This window comes from Lotus japonicus, chromosome 5 (genome assembly GCF_012489685.1).
Source record: "Lotus japonicus ecotype B-129 chromosome 5, LjGifu_v1.2".
Classification (NCBI taxonomy): Eukaryota; Viridiplantae; Streptophyta; class Magnoliopsida; order Fabales; family Fabaceae; genus Lotus; species Lotus japonicus.
Genome location: NC_080045.1, coordinates 22,803,197 through 22,821,234, shown reverse-complemented (window position 1 = coordinate 22,821,234; position 18,038 = coordinate 22,803,197). Strand labels below are relative to the sequence as shown.

General features: G+C 37.4%; 1 long non-coding RNA gene across 2 annotated transcripts; it reads right to left on the bottom strand.

Moving 5' to 3' along the window:
• Positions 1-5,238: 5,238 nt before the first annotated feature.
• LOC130720527 (uncharacterized) lies at positions 5,239-16,356 on the bottom strand. Of its 2 annotated transcripts, XR_009013147.1 has the most exons (6): positions 16,263-16,356; positions 16,005-16,111; positions 15,139-15,261; positions 8,133-8,239; positions 7,247-7,369; positions 5,239-5,834 (listed from the first exon to the last, which is right to left on the bottom strand). It is a non-coding gene; the product is annotated as an uncharacterized LOC130720527 (long non-coding RNA). The 2 variants fall into 2 exon arrangements; XR_009013146.1 differs by lacking the exon at positions 16,263-16,356 and having other exon boundaries at positions 16,005-16,256.
• Between the last annotated feature and the right edge of the window lie 1,682 nt (positions 16,357-18,038).

The following is an 18,038-nucleotide window of genomic DNA, read 5'->3' as shown; positions in this document are numbered from 1 at the left end:
CTTATATCCAAGTTACTCATCATATTCCTACTTCCCCATCACGCTATATATATATATATATATATATATATATATATATATACACATATATTATTGGTTTTTAATCTATTGTTTTTCTAAAAATTTGTTTCTGCTTACCGTGGTCATTAATCACCCCTGTTATTATCGTTAAGGTCTTAAGAACTTAGTGTGAGGTATCCCTGGAGTCTAGTGGTCCCGGCAGTAAAGCCTAGGATAGGTAGTGAGACCGTTGGTTTAGCTAGATTGGGAAGAAGCATTATCACTCTTATGTTCCTTAAGATAATAATATGGGTAGATTAATTAAAACCTTAAGTGAAATAAGTTTGGGGAAAAACAATAAGATTATGATTCCATCATCAACCACAGCTGGTTCTAGCAACCAAGATCAAGATTTCTCTAGAATAGCTCAACAAGAATTAGAAATAGCTTCAATAGAGAGAGCACTTCAAAATTGGTCAATCCCTATAGTCAAGAAAAAAGAAATTTATAAACAACATACTTTATTTAATAGATCGGATGATTCTATTTTTACCATAGAATGTTGTCAACATAGTTCTGATCATACAAGTACTATAAAATTATTAAATGAAGACATTCTAGATCAACATATTAAAAATGGTTTTAATTTTATTCATATAGGCTTAATACAAGTAGCTGCAAAACCTAATTTTCGTCTAGGAATTAATTCCCCAATAATTGTAATGTTACGAGATATGAGACTATTAAAACCACAAGATTCATTAATCGCAGTCTTAGAGTCTAATCTTCATGATGGTCCTGTCTTCTTTAACCGCTATCCAAATTATGCCATGAATCTTCAAAATGGTTGGACTAAGAATGCTTTACAATTAGATTTATTAGCAAATAATGACATATTTGCAGAGGAAAGTGATCCTTTCTCAATAATAAATAGAGTATACTATAAAGTTTCAAAAATTAATTATAATTTTAAAGCCTTAAGATCATCACCAAAACAAGAAACCATAATGTTAGAAGCAAATTTAAAAAGATCTTCAGTACAAGTTCCTAAAAAGCTTACTCACGACGAAATTATGAGTAAAATCCCTGAGGAATGGGTGTTCAAAAACTCATTACCTCAACCAAAGGTACATAATACTCAAGTAAGAGAATTATTTCAAGAAGGAACAAATCTGACTTTAAGAATGAATAGGTCAAATTCATTTAGTATTAGAACTCCTCAGCAATTATACAAAGTAGACCTTCCAAGATCTTCTGTATCCTCAAAATTTAAAGGGATAGATACAACTTCTAGCCCTAGTATAGCAACACCTGTATATCAAGATGAAGAGTCTAGTTCAAATAATTATTCTCCAACCCCATCCCAGATTAACATGTTAAGTAGGGTAAAATCTGATTTTGAAATAAATAAAGATTTCATTAGACAAGATTTTATGGCAGATTATAACAAAAGTAAGAGGTTATGGTACTTCAAAAATTTTAGTAAACAAGAGGTAGAGAGACCTTTAGAGCCTTATACTATAAGAAAATGGAAGTTTCTGAAATAAACATCTATTTTTTTGACTGGTTTGATAATTATTGCACCAAAAATGAAATTAACTATCCTTTCAAAAAAGAGATAAACCCAGTTACAAAAATAGATACCATTTGGAAAACTCCTGATAATAATACTATTACCTCCGAATATCCTCCTCAGATTGGAGTAAAATTAGCAATAAAAGATGGTCAAGAAATTGAGGCGTCTCCCTATAAAGCAGAGGCTAATAAAATTCATCAACAATTAAACTTCACCAATACCATGTTAACAGTTATGTCAAAACAACTAGGAAGAATAGAGGTTCAAAAACCTGAACCCTTAGTTATACACAAGGAATCTCCTTCATCATTTACCCTAGGAAACCCTTTGCAAACTCCCATATTTAAAATCCCTCAATACACTAAGGAAGAATTTAATTCCTTTAATCTCTCTGGAAGCGTAGAAAAATTAAATGAAAAATTAAATAAACTCTCATTAAATCATTTAGAGAAAGATCTAAATATTAATAAAATTAGGAAATTTGGGCCAGAAAGTAATACAAAAGCTTACTATTCCAGACCCACCTATCCGGACATGAGATTCGAAGAACGAAGAGAATTTATTCAAAATACTTTTAGTGGAACTAGCCTCGACGAATGGAATATAGATGGCTTTAGTGAACAAAATATATTAGATATTACTCATCAAATGATCATGGCCGCTACGGCCTATAGGGTCCATAACAACACAGATAGAAATGCAGCCTTAATGATTACTCATGGTTTCACTGGTCAATTACGAGGCTGGTGGGATAATATCATGACTGCTGAAGATAAACTAACCATATTAAATAAGAGAAAAGAAAATGGAGAAGAGGATGCTATAGCAACATTAGTATATACCATTATACTTCATTTCATAGGAGACCCTAGTATATTTAGAGAAAGAGCTTCAAGCCAGCTCTCTAATCTTTATTGTCCTACCATGTCAGATTACAGATGGTATAAGGATACCTTCTTTTCAAAAGTAACCTTAAGAGAAGATGGCAACAACGCCTTTTGGAAAGAGCGCTTTATTGCCGGATTACCTAGGCTAATGCAATCAAAAGTATTAACTAATTTATCCCTTTTTAATCAAGGAAATCCAGTAAATTTTAATTCTCTATCATTTGGACAACTTCATAATACTGTAGTTTATACAGGAATACAAGTATGTACTGATTTTAAACTTCAAAATAAGATGCAAAAAGATATGCAGATTTCGAGAAAAGAAGTAGGTAGCTTCTGTGAACAATACAGAGTAGAACCTTTACAGGCTCCTAGTTCAAAAGCTAGACGAATTAATAAATCCCAAACAAAGCAATCTCAAGGCTATAAAAAGAGAAAGTCATTTCAAAAGAGATCATATGAACCAAATTCTTCGACTCAAAAGCCTACAATCAAGAAAGCTGTTGACCCAAAGAAAAAGAAAAATGTATGCTGGAAGTGTGGAAAGCTAGGTCATTATGCAAACAAATGTAAAACTCAACAGAAAATAAATGAGTTAGAACTAGATCAAAAAATTAAGGATAGCCTTATTAGCGTTCTTATTAATACTGAGGATCCTCAGTATTCCTCAGAATATGAATATGAAGGAGATGAAGACCAAGATGTAAACCTGGTAGAATATTCATCAGACTCTCATTCCTCTTCAGAAGAAGAAGAGAAAAAAGAATGTGTCAAGGGTAGTTCAGGATTCTGCGACTGTGCAGGATGCTTAGGAGAACTAAGAAGAAGTGTCAATATGTTAACCCAAGACCAAACCATGAGTCTAATTTCCATAATAGACAAAATGGAAGACTCTCCTTTAAGAGATGAGTTTTTACAACAATTAAGTCTTCTTGTCAAAAAAGAAGAAACGTTAAAAAAGGATATTAGTCCTCCAATAAATAGTATGAATGAAATTTTTAACAGATTCCGGCCCAAACCCACAATAACCTTGACGGACCTTCAAGAAGAAGTAAAAATATTAAAAGAAGAAATCAATCAACTTAAGCAAAATGATCTCAACTTAGAATTCTGATTAATGGAATTAGCTGGAATAGAAATTATCAAAACCCAAGAGACTCTAGCCAGTACTTCAGAAACAAAACAACCTCATAATAAAAATGAAGAGGAACCAGACGAGAATTATATCAATCTTCTTAGTTTAGTTATAATTCACAAATGGCATTCTGAAATAACCTTAGTCATTAATGATTTTCAAATTAATATAGTAGCTCTGATAGATAGTGGCGCTGATATTAACTGTGTTCAAGAAGGATTAATTCCTACTCAGTTTTATGAAAAAACTAAAGAAGGAGTTAATAGTGCAAATGGATCAAAAATGAACATTCAATATAAGCTATCAAATGCTAAGATTTGCAAAAGCCAAGTCTGTTTTAGAACTTCTTTTGTATTAGTCAAAAATATGACAGAGCAAGTCATTCTAGGAACCCCATTCATTTGTCTTTTATACCCTATCAATAAAATAGATGAACAGGGAATAGTTACACAAGTCTTAGGAAAAACTGTTACTTTTCCTTTTATAAAACCTCCACAAACAAAAGAACTACATCTATTAAGAGAAATCTCCACCACCAGAATAAATATGATTTCTAGAAAAAAGAAACATATTATTTCTTTACAAAAAGAAATTAAATATTACAAAATAGAAGAACAACTTAAAAGATCTAATATTCAAAAAATTAATAAGAATTTTCAAGACATAATAGAAAAGGATTTATGTGATTTAAATCCAATGGCCTTTCATCATACAAAGATACATACAATAGAATTACCTTATGTAGATGGGTTTAATGAGAAAGATATACCTACAAAAGCCCGACCTATTCAAATGAACGCGCAATATTTAAAGTATTGTAGAGAAGAAATAGGAGAATATCTCAATAAAGGGCTAATTCGTCCCTCCAAATCTCCTTGGAGTTGTACGGGATTTTATGTCATGAATGCCTCCGAATTAGAAAGAGGAGCCCCTAGGTTGGTTATTAATTATAAACCCCTAAACAAAGTGTTAAAATGGATACGATACCCATTACCCAATAAGACTGGTCTTATTAAAAGATTACATAAAGCAACAATATTCTCAAAATTTGATATGAAATCAGGATATTACCAAATTTCAGTGAGGGAAAAGGACAGATATAAAACCGCTTTTGTCGTCCCTTTTGGTCATTATGAATGGAATGTCATGCCACAGGGTCTAAAGAATGCACCTAATGAATATCAAAACATCATGAATGATATATTTTATCCATATATGGATTTCACGATTGTATATTTAGATGATGTGCTAGTATTTTCAAAAGGTATAGACCAACATATTCAACATTTAGAAAAGTTTAAAGAAATTATTAAAAAGAATGGATTAGTAGTTTCAGCAAAAAAGATGAAAATCTTTGATACTAAAACAAGATTTTTAGGTTATGAAATTCATCAGGGGCAAATTACCCCGATACAAAGATCATTGGAATTTGCAAAAAAACTTTCCATATGAACTAAAAGAAAAAACTCAATTACAGAGATTTTTAGGATGTGTTAACTATGTAGCAGATTTTATCCCTAATATAAGAATAATATTGTAACATCCCGATTTCCAGGTGCCACTTTAGTAACCAAAAATAAACTCTACGCGGAAAACAGGTAATTTTTCTTTTTCCGTTTGATTCCTTTTAAATCAATCAATAGGAAATAAAGACATAGCCCAACCACTAAACTAACCAATATACATCAAATATAAACATGTACAGCCTCAGCTGCACTTCCACGTCACGCGCACTCGCAGTGACTCCAAAGCAGTGTGCCCGTATGCAAATATATACAGACCCAGAAGTGTAAGTGAGAAAATTATAATTACAAACTACTAGGAGAAAGTCGGCCTCAAAATGGCCTAAGCAAAGACCCCTATGGTCCGACTGGCTCACTGTGATCCCTCAGTAAGAGAACCACACAAAAGTCATGCGTCGGGAACCTACCCTGTCCCAAAAGAAAAACGAATCAGAGCTCTACACAAAATATGACGCCTGCCTAAACCTACCATCCCAGTACCGAGTCCACAGCGAACTGAAGTCGGCAAGTTGAAGCTCAGCTCCATGCGTCGTAAAGCTCCTTTCGTCAGACGTCCACGCTCGTCAGTCCGGTCCTCCATGACCCTTCCCCGGTACGTCGCCCGATGACCCACAAGATAGATCACCCAAGCGGTTGGGGCATGACGGTCCACCAACTCATACCTGATCCCCCCCCGAGGGAGAGACCATCGAAATCCAATCCACCGTCGACATCTGGCAGCAGGCCGACCGCCCAAACACAAACATGCAACCAAAGCCAAGGCGCTAGGGTCAACTCACGGAAATAAGTAGATATACACTCAACATGTGATATGGGGTATAGATATATATGTTGATATATATATATAAACAATCCTAGCATGTTATGGCTCTAACAATGCTTCAATAAATTAAACAGCACACGATTCCAGTCAGAATGAATGTATGCGTGAAATGCACAATATGATCCGGATTGTGACGCGTTCCCGTTCGCCACAAGTGAAGCATTCCCGTTCTTCACTATGGATGAACCATTCCCGTTATTCATCCTTGGTGAACCATTCCCGTTATTCACCGTATGATGAACCATTCCCGTTATTCATCATTAAATGCAGTGGTGAACCATTCCCGTTATTCACCATGAGATGCACAGGTGAACCATTCCCGTTATTCACCCGATTGATGCAATATGGTTAGCCAAACATCGAATCGTCCTCACCACATAAGTGTTTAGCTCAAACCCAAACTCGAAACAACCCAAGAGTTAGTGTCGGTCAATACAACACAACTCGGAGTAAGTGTCGGTCAATACAACACAACTCCACCAACAAGAATACACAAGGGTCTAGTGTCGGTCAATACAACACAGCCCAAACAACAAGAGCACTAAGTGTCGGTCAATACAACACAACCCCAACAACAAAACCCAAAATCAAAGCCAGAGTCAGTGTCGGTCAATACAACACGACTCGGAGTTAGTGTCGGTCAATACAACACAACTCCCACCACAAAACCCACAAACAAAGCCCAGAGTCTGTGCCGGTCAATACAACACGACTCGAACAACACTACCAGGAGTACTAGAGTACTCGGTGACTTTCAATCATCACCATAGCTCACCTTAGTGGCTTCCCCAATTCCAAAACTCTCCAAACCCACAACCAAAGTCGACTTTTCCCCGTCTTTCGCAATCATTTTCTCCTTTAGGTTCCCTATAATTATTCGTTTAGTAAAAACGTTCGAATTGGATTAGTCAGGTTATGAGTTTATTTCTCAAAGTCTAAGTCTCCCAAAGTCTCTAGTTTTTCAAATTCTAATCTTTCTAAGTTTCCAAAAACCCTCCAAAAGAAGTTTCCCGGGGAAAGTCTAAGTATTCAACCGAATCCCAACAAATGGCTAAATCTCAAATCCCACATTTGAACTTGCCAAGGGTTGTTCATCCAACCCGAAATATCAAAGATCACCAGATCAATGAATCTCCACTCCGAAGTCGCGTCAAAACGCACAATCCAACAATATCACAATATCACAAGTTATGTAAAACATCATAACAACAACTCATCATCATAAACAACATCAGATAAAGCATAAGTCGAGTTTATCGACGCCTATCATGCAATCATAGCTAAATAGCAAGTTGCCCTAACCTTCGGCGCTTTCCTTACTAAGTTGCGACTCAAATCAAATCCAGTCATATCTTTGCTTTCCCGTGTTGGCTCACTTCCGTTTGTTCTTTGGCTTCGTCGTCAAGCGCTTCCGTCCTTCTTACCCTTCACATGTTCACATACTAAACCTTAGCCTCTAAAGTCACATCTAAAGTTCCAGAACAAACTTAGCCAATCTTTCTAGCTCACTTAGGCTAAATGCACAAACTTTATGTTTCAAGGACTAAAGTCCAAAGATAAAATATTTGTGAGTTTTAAAGAAAGGTCCTTAAAAAATACCCATTTTGCAAACCAGTCCTCAACTTTTAAGTAATTCAACCATAGTCCCTTGATAAGCACATAATCACGAAAAGGTCCTCATATAAAGGTAAGTTATTTTTCAACCCTCAATCTTTAATAAATTTATCAAACAGACCCCAATACTTTTAAAACTCCAGTTTAACCCAAAACTTCTCAGCCTCTTGTGTTTAAGCCCAAAGTTTTGTCACCATAAACTTAACTTATGATTTTCACTAAATAAAAACAAGTTTCAGAATTGATTTTCCAAACCCAAAACACATGTCATAGGCTCGGCCACGACTACATAAATATGTATAAATTTTCCTTTTTCCCCAAATCACTTCCAAAGCCATTTTTAACATTTAAAAATAACTAATCAAGGCTTAAATTAAAATCATTAAAATCCCAAAATCACTTAACTAAAAAAAACAACTTTTTAGAAAACTAATCAGTGAAATCTATAGATCCGGTGATAGGGAACAACAATTGTAAAAGCACTTTGGATGAAAGTCATTTTTGAAAAAGCATAACAAATCAAAACTCAATCTTTACCCATTAAAAACACGATAAAAAGGAGAAGAGGTTTTACCATGAAAATGCCTTAGAGGTGGTGGTGGTTTGTGCCTTGCGTGGGTGAAGAGAGAACCAAGGTGGTGGCTTGATCATGAAGGAAAAAGGCACAGTTGTGTGTGGGCGCTGCCACAAAGAAAATGAACGAGATGAGGTTGGTGATGAGAACAAGATGAAAGGAACAAGGATTATAAATTGCTGCAGAAACCAATTGAAAATGAGAGTAAAGAGAGTGGTGAGGAAAAGAAGACGTGAATAAGAGAAAAAGAGGGACTACGGTGTGCGCATTCTGCCAGGGAAAGAAATTTGGAATGAACAAAGTAGAAACATGTGGTAAAATGAATGGATTGGCCAACATGAAAGACGTGGAGCAAGAAAGGCCAAGTAAAAAGGATGAGATATTTATTAATCGGTACAGATTGATTTAGACACTGAATGATTTAACTCATAGAGTTAAGATAAAAATATAAGGGTGATATATTATTATCCCAAAAATTATGAGGAACTCTATGAAACGATAAAATATAAATTTGAATCACTTGAGCAAAATAAAATGATCCATGAATCAAGAAATGAGTAGAAACTAAGCTAAAGAATAATTGTGAGACAATTAGAACAAATATGACGTTGTCATATTATGCAATTAATCTAAGTATCGATCCAAGAAAGGGCGATACTTGCATCGGGTTCATTTAAGTGAGAAAATGGCTTGAACGTAGTATGAGTTGAAATATGTCGCAAAACTACTTTTTGCGTTTGACGTCGGATGAAGAAACTTCCTTCTGAAGAAAGGTTGGAAACGTCGAAAGAAATCGGGCTTCGCGGATGGAAACTTCGTTAGAAGTCCCGAATAGAAAAAGTCTTCATTCAGCGCTCGAATCTAGGGTTTCGAAGCAAAGAAATTAGCATCGTCGGACTTCCGAAAAGTGAATACTATCGTGCGTACAGTCCAGGGTTCCGAAATAAAACTCTGGTCGAAGGAAAAATAAAGAGAATCTTTAAATTTTCCAAAGATTTGAAATCTCACTTGAAACGTTGCTCTAGAAGCGAAATAACCTATTCTGGACACGCTCGCCATAAGGCAGGTGTGCAGACGACTCGCACTAACTCCGAAAGCAACTACACAACATTCCTCAAGCAATTCCTGAACTTTCTTCTTCATTAATCTTTCTCAAACATCAAACTCCTGTCACGCTTACACTGATTCTACGCGTGAGTCGGAAATTAACTTGTTCTGCAAATCCAGGTCTTACAATACTCCCCTCCAAAAAGAAAGTTTCGTCCTCGAAACTCAGAGTTCTGCGAAAAGTACGGAATACAGTTCCTCGATCTTATCTTCCAATTCTCATGTAGTATTGCCTGTGTCATTGTTCCTCATAACCTTTACTTAAGCAATCTGTTCTCCCCTTAATTGTTTCACTCTTCTATCCCCACTGCTAACTGTCGGCGTCTCAAAAGACAAACCATCATTCAACTTCATGTCGTCTGACTCGAGTACTTGCGTCGGATCTCTGCTTGAAATGATACCGGTTGGCACTCCGTGCAGTCGCACAACCTTAGCCACTTACTTCTTTACTTTCGGTCGTCCGAAATTCTTCTTAAACTCGGTGCCTCTCTATCATCTAAAAATTAATACTCAACTTGTCCTTGTGATCTTCATCTACAATCCAAAACTCCACTTGTTCGTTCGATAACTCCTAGACGATTCATCCCCTTGGAAACTGCTAGTCCATTAAAACACCTCCAACTTCGTAACTATCTTTACACACACCAAGAAATCAAACTTCTACTTAGTCACTATTCGAATTAAAACTCGACTTATGTCCTTATTCCTTGTCCTTCACTAATCTTATCCCCTTCAACATCAATTTATCAACAACTTATAAGACAATCCTCCTCTTAATATCTAACAATCCATTATTATCGTCTTCTTCCTCAAAACTTCCCTCACTGAAACCTATTTACACTTACTGAAATCCCTAACACTTCGCACAAATCGAGACTTATCCTCTAGAAGATTAAATCATAACTATACCCCAAAGGACTTAACTATTCATTTTATCATCCAATCCTTCAACATTCTGAGATTTAACTCTTATCGTAACCGCTAACACCACTAAATCTCTTAAATGTACATAAATCTCAGCTCACTAGGTCAACCTTAGCCCTAGGATTCTCATTCAACTTAGTAAAATTCACTTGTTACCCGTAATGTGCATCACCAAAATCCATAACAAAGTTTCATTCACTCTTAGGCTCTAAGAAACTTGTCCAAACATAACAACTTCAAGTATTCATCTTAATACTAACACTTTCCTTTTTGTCACTCAATCACCATCTCGTCAATCAACTTCTTAATCTCTCAATCAAATTCTGACAAACTTCGAGTCCTACACACCTTAGACAGACATTCATAGATTTAAAACCTAAACCTTCACCAAGTTTGGTTCTCTAATGACCTTTAATCCTTCAATACTTCTTAAATGAATATCCGTTTCTTAAAAACTATAACTCCTTCACTTATCCAAACGACCTGACCAGTGTCGTCATGCTTTCACATTCACAACTTATTATGCTAACATCATTCAAATCTTATCACATGGCTCATTATGTCCGCAACCTCATAATCAACATCAATCGATCACCAACTTATAACCAACCTTAACACTCTACACAACCCAGAATTCCTTTACTTCAAGATCACTCTTATATTATACCTCAATGGTCTTAACCCGAAACTCACCTTCAGGTCTTCAATCTTCTAAGATTCAACTCCTATTGTCACACCTACAACCATAAGATCTCCTACTCGTACGCGATTCTCGACTCTCAAGATCAATCTTAACCCTAAGATTTCAATCCAACTTAGTAAATCTCACTTAGTAATCTTAACATATTTCTTTGGAATCCATATCAACAACCTCAAGTATTCAACTTATGCTAAAACTTTCCAACTTAATCATTAATTCAACACTTTTCAAGTGAAAATTCATCTCTTAAGACTATAATGTCTCCACATATTAATCAAACGCTTAGCAAAACTTATTCCTCGAACTCGACTATAACAATCTAGTTCAGAGTTAATTTTTCTCAATCTTGCTACCATCAAGCTATCATCTAAAACCTGATTAAATCCAACCTATTTAGTCTCTAACAATTCCACTCAGCAATCACATAACCTATGACTCCATAACTTCCGAGAAACTACTTAATATTTTTCCAGCATTAAATCTCTTGACTTAGTCTACCTCTACTTGGAGTAATCACACGAACTAACCAATCAATGTCTATACGACACTCATCGACTTCCAAAGATTTAAATCTTAATCTTTTACAATCAAATGCTTAACACGAACTTTCCTCCCAAATCCGACTAATCCTCAATCAATTCAAATTCATCTTACACATCCTTCTATCAAAGTCCATAACCAGCTGTGATTCCGAATATCACCCCCTCAATATAAGGTTGATCAGGCCTAATACATCGAAGGTGGAAATTTAGAAAAACCCACTGGAACAGTCAATGAGTTCCTATCCTCCAGTAGTCACAAATATCCTGATACTAAATCCTTTAATGATCCCGCTACGGAACTACACACCCTCAACATAACACGTATACTACCCATACGGAATCTCCCTAAGATTCGTTCTTCAGCTACTAGCTTCCTCATAATCGCATCGGTGGAAGACTACTTTCTAGACTAAGTGTGCTATTCCCAACCTCGTGTAACTTCTATAGTTAAAACACGAGCAACTTCGAATAAGGTCCTGCTAGGGATAATAATCATAAGATCATAGTCTAAGTAGTAAATACAAGTTAGGCGCGTCACACTCGCTTCGAAGATAAAAGAGTAAGTTATTCTAGAATAAAAGAACAGTTAAAATATTACCATCGTTCCCACGTCCTTCCTCGTTCAACTCCTCAGCTCTTGCCCCCTCCTTGGTATGAATCCTTTCCTCTGTAGCAAGTTGTTTTCCTTTCCCAACATTCCCTGATGATTCGCCCTTGGGTGCCTTACAATCTCTAGAAAAATGTCCCGGTTGGTTGCAATTGAAGCATAGACTTTCCTTGATCTTGCACCTACTGGCATAGTGCCCGCTTTCCCCACAGTTGAAGCATAGAGATCCCCCGTCTGGACACTTGATACTGTAGTGCCCCACTTTCTTGCACCTGTACACGTCACTGTTTTTCCCGAAGTCTTGTTTCCTGTCCCTTCGGTAGCATCATTCCCTTTCATCTTACTATCAGACATTTCCCCCTGGAGTGTCTTGCAGTTCACAGCTAGATGCCCCTCTCGGTTACACTTGAAGCATCTCCGTCCAATCACTGAGCACTTGTTAGCAAAATGCCCAAACTTTCCGCAACGAAAACATATCACAACTTTGTCACCAACTGGCTTCCCTCTAGTATCAGCAGTTGTTGGTTCGTACGCTCTTGAGATAAGATCCCTTCCCTCGGGACGCTGATACGGTCCCCACTGACGGTAACTCTCCCTTCCGTTATAGCCTTGGGAACCTGACCTTATTGGTCCCCCAGCTCTTGTTCGGTTCATTCCTCTTTGTTGATACATTGCTGTCGCCATCAGTCGTTGATGATGCTCACGTGCAGCCTCTTCAGCGCGCATGTAAGCGTCTTCCGAAGCCTGGTTCATCATTGCCTCGATCAGTGTAGCTATTGCCTCCGCCATCCGGTTAAGGTCCACCATCCTATGTCTCATCAAACGTCCGATTAGTACTAACCATACGGTAGCACTAGACAAACCACTCAATCCGATTAAGTAGTACGCAAACAATTAGAGCGAAAATCGCTCTGCAGACAATCAATTTTCACTCTTTGCAGAGTCACACAACCTAGCACAGAAGACCTATTCCCGAAAGACTCCCAAAAGACTCGACTAAGCTCTGATACCACAATGTAACACCCCGATTTCCAGGTGCCACATTAGTAACCAAAAATAAACTCTACGCGGAAAACAGGTAATTTTTTTTTCCGTTTGATTCCTTTTAAATCAATCAATAGGAAATAAAGACATAGCCCAACCACTAAACTAACCAATATACATCAAATATAAACATGTACAGCCTCAACTGCACTTCCACGTCACGCGCACTCGCAGTGACTCCAAAGCAGTGTGCCCGTAGGCAAATGTATACAGACCCAGAAGTGTAAGTGAGAAAATTATAATTACAAACTACTAGGAGAAAGTCGGCCTCAAAATGGCCTAAGCAAAGACCCCTATGGTCCGACTGACTCACTGTGATCCCTCAGTAAGAGAACCACACAAAAGTCATGCGTCGGGAACCTACCCTGTCCCAAAAGCAAAACGAATCAGAGCTCTACACAAAATATGACGCCTGCCTAAACCTACCATCCCAGTACCGAGTCCACAGCGAACTGAAGTCGGCAAGTTGAAGCTCAGCTCCATGCGTCGTAAAGCTCCTTTCGTCAGACGTCCACGCTCGTCAGTCCGGTCCTCCATGACCCTTCCCCGGTACGTCACCCGATGACCCACAAGATAGATCACCCAAGCGGTGGGGGCATGACGGTCCACCAACTCATACCTGATCCCCCTCCGAGGGAGAGACCATCGAAATCCAATCCACCGTCGACATCTGGCAGCAATCCGACCGCCCAAACACAAACATGCAACCAAAGCCAAGGCGCTAGGGTCAACTCACGGAAATAAGTAGATATACACTCAACATGTGATATGGGGTATAGATATATATGTTGATATATATATATAAACAATCCTAGCATGTTATGGCTCTAACAATGCTTCAATAAATCAAACAGCACACGATTCCAGTCAGAATGAATGTATGCGTGAAATGCACAATATGATCCGGATTGTGACGCGTTCCCGTTCGCCGCAAGTGAAGCATTCCAGTTCTTCACTATGGATGAACCATTCCCGTTATTCATCCTGCATGAACCATTCCCGTTATTCATCCTTGGTGAACCATTCCCGTTATTCACCGTATGATGAACCATTCCCGTTATTCATCATTAAATGCAGTGGTGAACCATTCCCGTTATTCACCATGAGATGCACAGGTGAACCATTCCCGTTATTCACCCGATTGATGCAATATGGTTAGCCAAACATCGAATCGTCCTCACCACATAAGTGTTTAGCTCAAACCCAAACTCGAAACAACCCAAGAGTTAGTGTCGGTCAATACAACACAACTCGGAGTAAGTGTCGGTCAAGACAACACAACTCCACCAACAAGAATACACAAGGGTCTAGTGTCGGTCAATACAACACAGCCCAAACAACAAGAGCACTAAGTGTCGGTCAATACAACACAACCCCAACAACAAAACCCAAAATCAAAGCCAGAGTCAGTGTCGGTCAATACAACACGACTCGGAGTTAGTGTCGGTCAATACAACACAACTCCCACCACAAAACCCACAAACAAAGCCCAGAGTCTGTGCCGGTCAATACAACACGACTCGAACAACACTACCAGGAGTACTAGAGTACTCGGTGACTTTCAATCATCACCATAGCTCACCTTAGTGGCTTCCCCAATTCCAAAACTCTCCAAACCCACAACCAAAGTTGACTTTTCCCCGTCTTTCGCAATCATTTTCTCCTTTAGGTTCCCTATAATTATTCGTTTAGTAAAAATAACTTATTCTCAAAGTCTAAGTCTCCCAAAGTCTCTAGTTTTCCAAATTCTAATCTTTCTAAGTTTCCAAAAACCCTCCAAAAGAAGTTTCCTGGGGAAAGTCTAAGTATTCAACCGAATCCCAACAAATGGCTAAGTCTCAAATCCCATATTTGAACTTGCCTAGGGTTGTTCATCCAACCCGAAATATCAAAGATCACCAGATCAATGAATCTCCACTCCGAAGTCGCGTCAAAACGCACAATCCAACAATATCACAATATCACAAGTTATGTAAAACATCATAACAACAACTCATCATCATTAACAACATCAGATAAAGCATAAGTCGAGTTTATCGACGCCTATCATGCAATCATAGCTAAATAGCAAGTTGCCCTAACCTTTGGCGCTTTCCTTACTAAGTTGCGACTCAAATCAAATCCAGTCATATCTTTGCTTTCCCGTGTTGGCTCACTTCCGTTTGTTCTTTGGCTTCGTCGTCAAGCGCTTCCGTCCTTCTTACCCTTCGCAAGTTCACATACTAAACCTTAGCCTCTAAAGTCACATCTAAAGTTCCAGAACAAACTTAGCCAATCTTTCTAGCTCACTTAGGCTAAATGCACAAACTTTATGTTTCAAGGACTAAAGTCCAAAGATAAAATATTTGTGAGTTTTAAAGAAAGGTCCTTAAAAAATACCCATTTTGCAAACCAGTCCTCAACTTTTAAGTAATTCAACCATAGTCCCTTGATAAGCACATAATCACGAAAAGGTCCTCATATAAAGGTAAGTTATTTTTCAACCCTCGATCTTTAATAAATTTATCAAACAGACCCCAATACTTTTAAAACTCCAGTTTAACCCAAAACTTCTCAACCTCTTGTGTTTAAGCCCAAAGTTTTGTCACCATAAACTTAACTTATGATTTTCACTAAATAAAAACAAGTTTCAGAATTGATTTTCCAAACCCAAAACACATGTCATAAATATGTATAAATTTTCCTTTTTCCCCAAATCACTTCCAAAGCCATTTTTAACATTTAAAAATAACTAATCAAGGCTTAAATTAAAATCATTAAAATCCCAAAATCACTTAACTAAAAAAAACAACTTTTTAGAAAACTAATCAGTGAAATCTATAGATCCAGTGATAGGGAACAACAATTGTAAAAGCACTTTGGATGAAAGTCATTTTTGAAAAAGCATAACAAATCAAAACTCAATCTTTACCCATTAAAAACATGATAAAAAGGAGAAGAGGTTTTACCATGAAAATGCCTTAGAGGTGGTGGTGGTTTGTGCCTTGCGTGGGTGAAGAGAGAACCAAGGTGGTGGCTTGATCATGAAGGAAAAAGGCACAGTTGTGTGTGGGCGCTGCCACAAAGAAAATGAACGAGATGAGGTTGGTGATGAGAACAAGATGAAAGGAACAAGGATTATAAATTGCTGCAGAAACCAATTGAAAATGAGAGTAAAGAGAGTGGTGAGGAAAAGAAGACGTGAATAAGAGAAAAAGAGGGACTACGGTGTGCGCATTCTGCCAGGGAAAGAAATTTGGAATGAACAAAGTAGAAACATGTGGTAAAATGAATGGATTGGCCAACATGAAAGACGTGGAGCAAGAAAGGCCAAGTAAAAAGGATGAGATATTTATTAATCGGTACAGATTGATTTAGACACTGAATGATTTAACTCATAGAGTTAAGATAAAAATATAAGGGTGATATATTATTATCCCAAAAATTATGAGGAACTCTATGAAACGATAAAATATAAATTTGAATCACTCTGAGCAAAATAAAATGATCCATGAATCAAGAAATGAGTAGAAACTAAGCTAAAGAATAATTGTGAGACAATTAGAACAAATATGACGTTGTCATATTATGCAATTAATCTAAGTATCGATCCAAGAAAGGGCGATACTTGCATCGGGTTCATTTAAGTGAGAAAATGGCTTGAACGTAGTATGAGTTGAAATATGTCGCAAAACTACTTTTTGCGTTTGACGTCGGATGAAGAAACTTCCTTCTGAAGAAAGGTTGGAAACGTCGAAAGAAATCGGGCCACGCGAATGGAAACTTCGTTAGAAGTCCCGAATAGAAAAAGTCTTCATTCAGCGCTCGAATCTAGGGTTTCGAAGCAAAGAAATTAGCGTCATCGGACTTCCGAAAAGTGAATACTATCGTGCGTACAGTACAGGGTTCCGAAATGAAACGCTGGTCGAAGGAAAAATAAAGAGAATCTTTAAATTTTCCAAAGATTTGAAATCTCACTTGAAACGTTGCTCTAGAAGTGAAATAACCTATTCTGGACATGCTCGCCATAAGGCAGGTGTGCAGACGACTCGCACTAACTCCGAAAGCAACTACGCAACATTCCTCAAGCAATTCCTGAACTTTCTTCTTCATTAATCTTTCTCAAACATCAAACTCCTGTCACGCTTACACTGATTCTACGCGTGAGTCGGAAATTAACTTGTTCTGCAAATCCAGGTCTTACAAATATGTGCTCCTTTGTTCAAAAGACTCAGAAAAAATTCCCCACCTTGGACCGAAGAAATGAGCCACAGTGTTAGGGAAGTTAAAAAATTAGTACAAAGCTTACCCTGTTTAGGGATACCAGACCCAGAGGCCTCATTAATCACAGAAACAGATGCCTCAGAACTTGGGTATGGAGGGATACTTAAACAAGTCAAACCCCAGTTTGCAAAACAACAAATTGTTACATATCATTCAGGGATTTGGTACCCAGCTCAACAAAAATATTCCACAGTCAAAAAAGAAATTCTTTCAATAGTTTTATGTGTTCAAAAATTCCAAGATGACGTTTTTAACAAAAAGTTTTTGATAAAAACTGATTGTAAAGCAGCACCTTCAGTCCTACAAAAGGATGTTCAGAATTTAGTTTCAAAACATATTTTTGCTAGATGGCAATCATTACTTTCTTGCTTTGATTTTGAAATAACTCATATTAAAGGAGACAATAACTCCCTTCCAGATTTCCTAACAAGAGAATTTTTACAGGGAAAGCATGAGTGAGAAACCAAAATCAAAAGACCAATATGGACCCCCACTGGGTTCGTCATCATCATCAAACTCAAAAGCAATTGCAGCAACCCCTCTTAAGATTGCTGGGTCCTCAACACCAGCTACCCCTTCAAAATCTTCTCAAAGACTCACTACCTCCCAAATGGTCAAGACACCTCCTCAAAAAGCCTCGTTAGTCCCACTGACTAACAAATATACAGTATTAACTCAAAACTCTTCAAAATCCCCCATCAAACCAGAACAAACCGAAT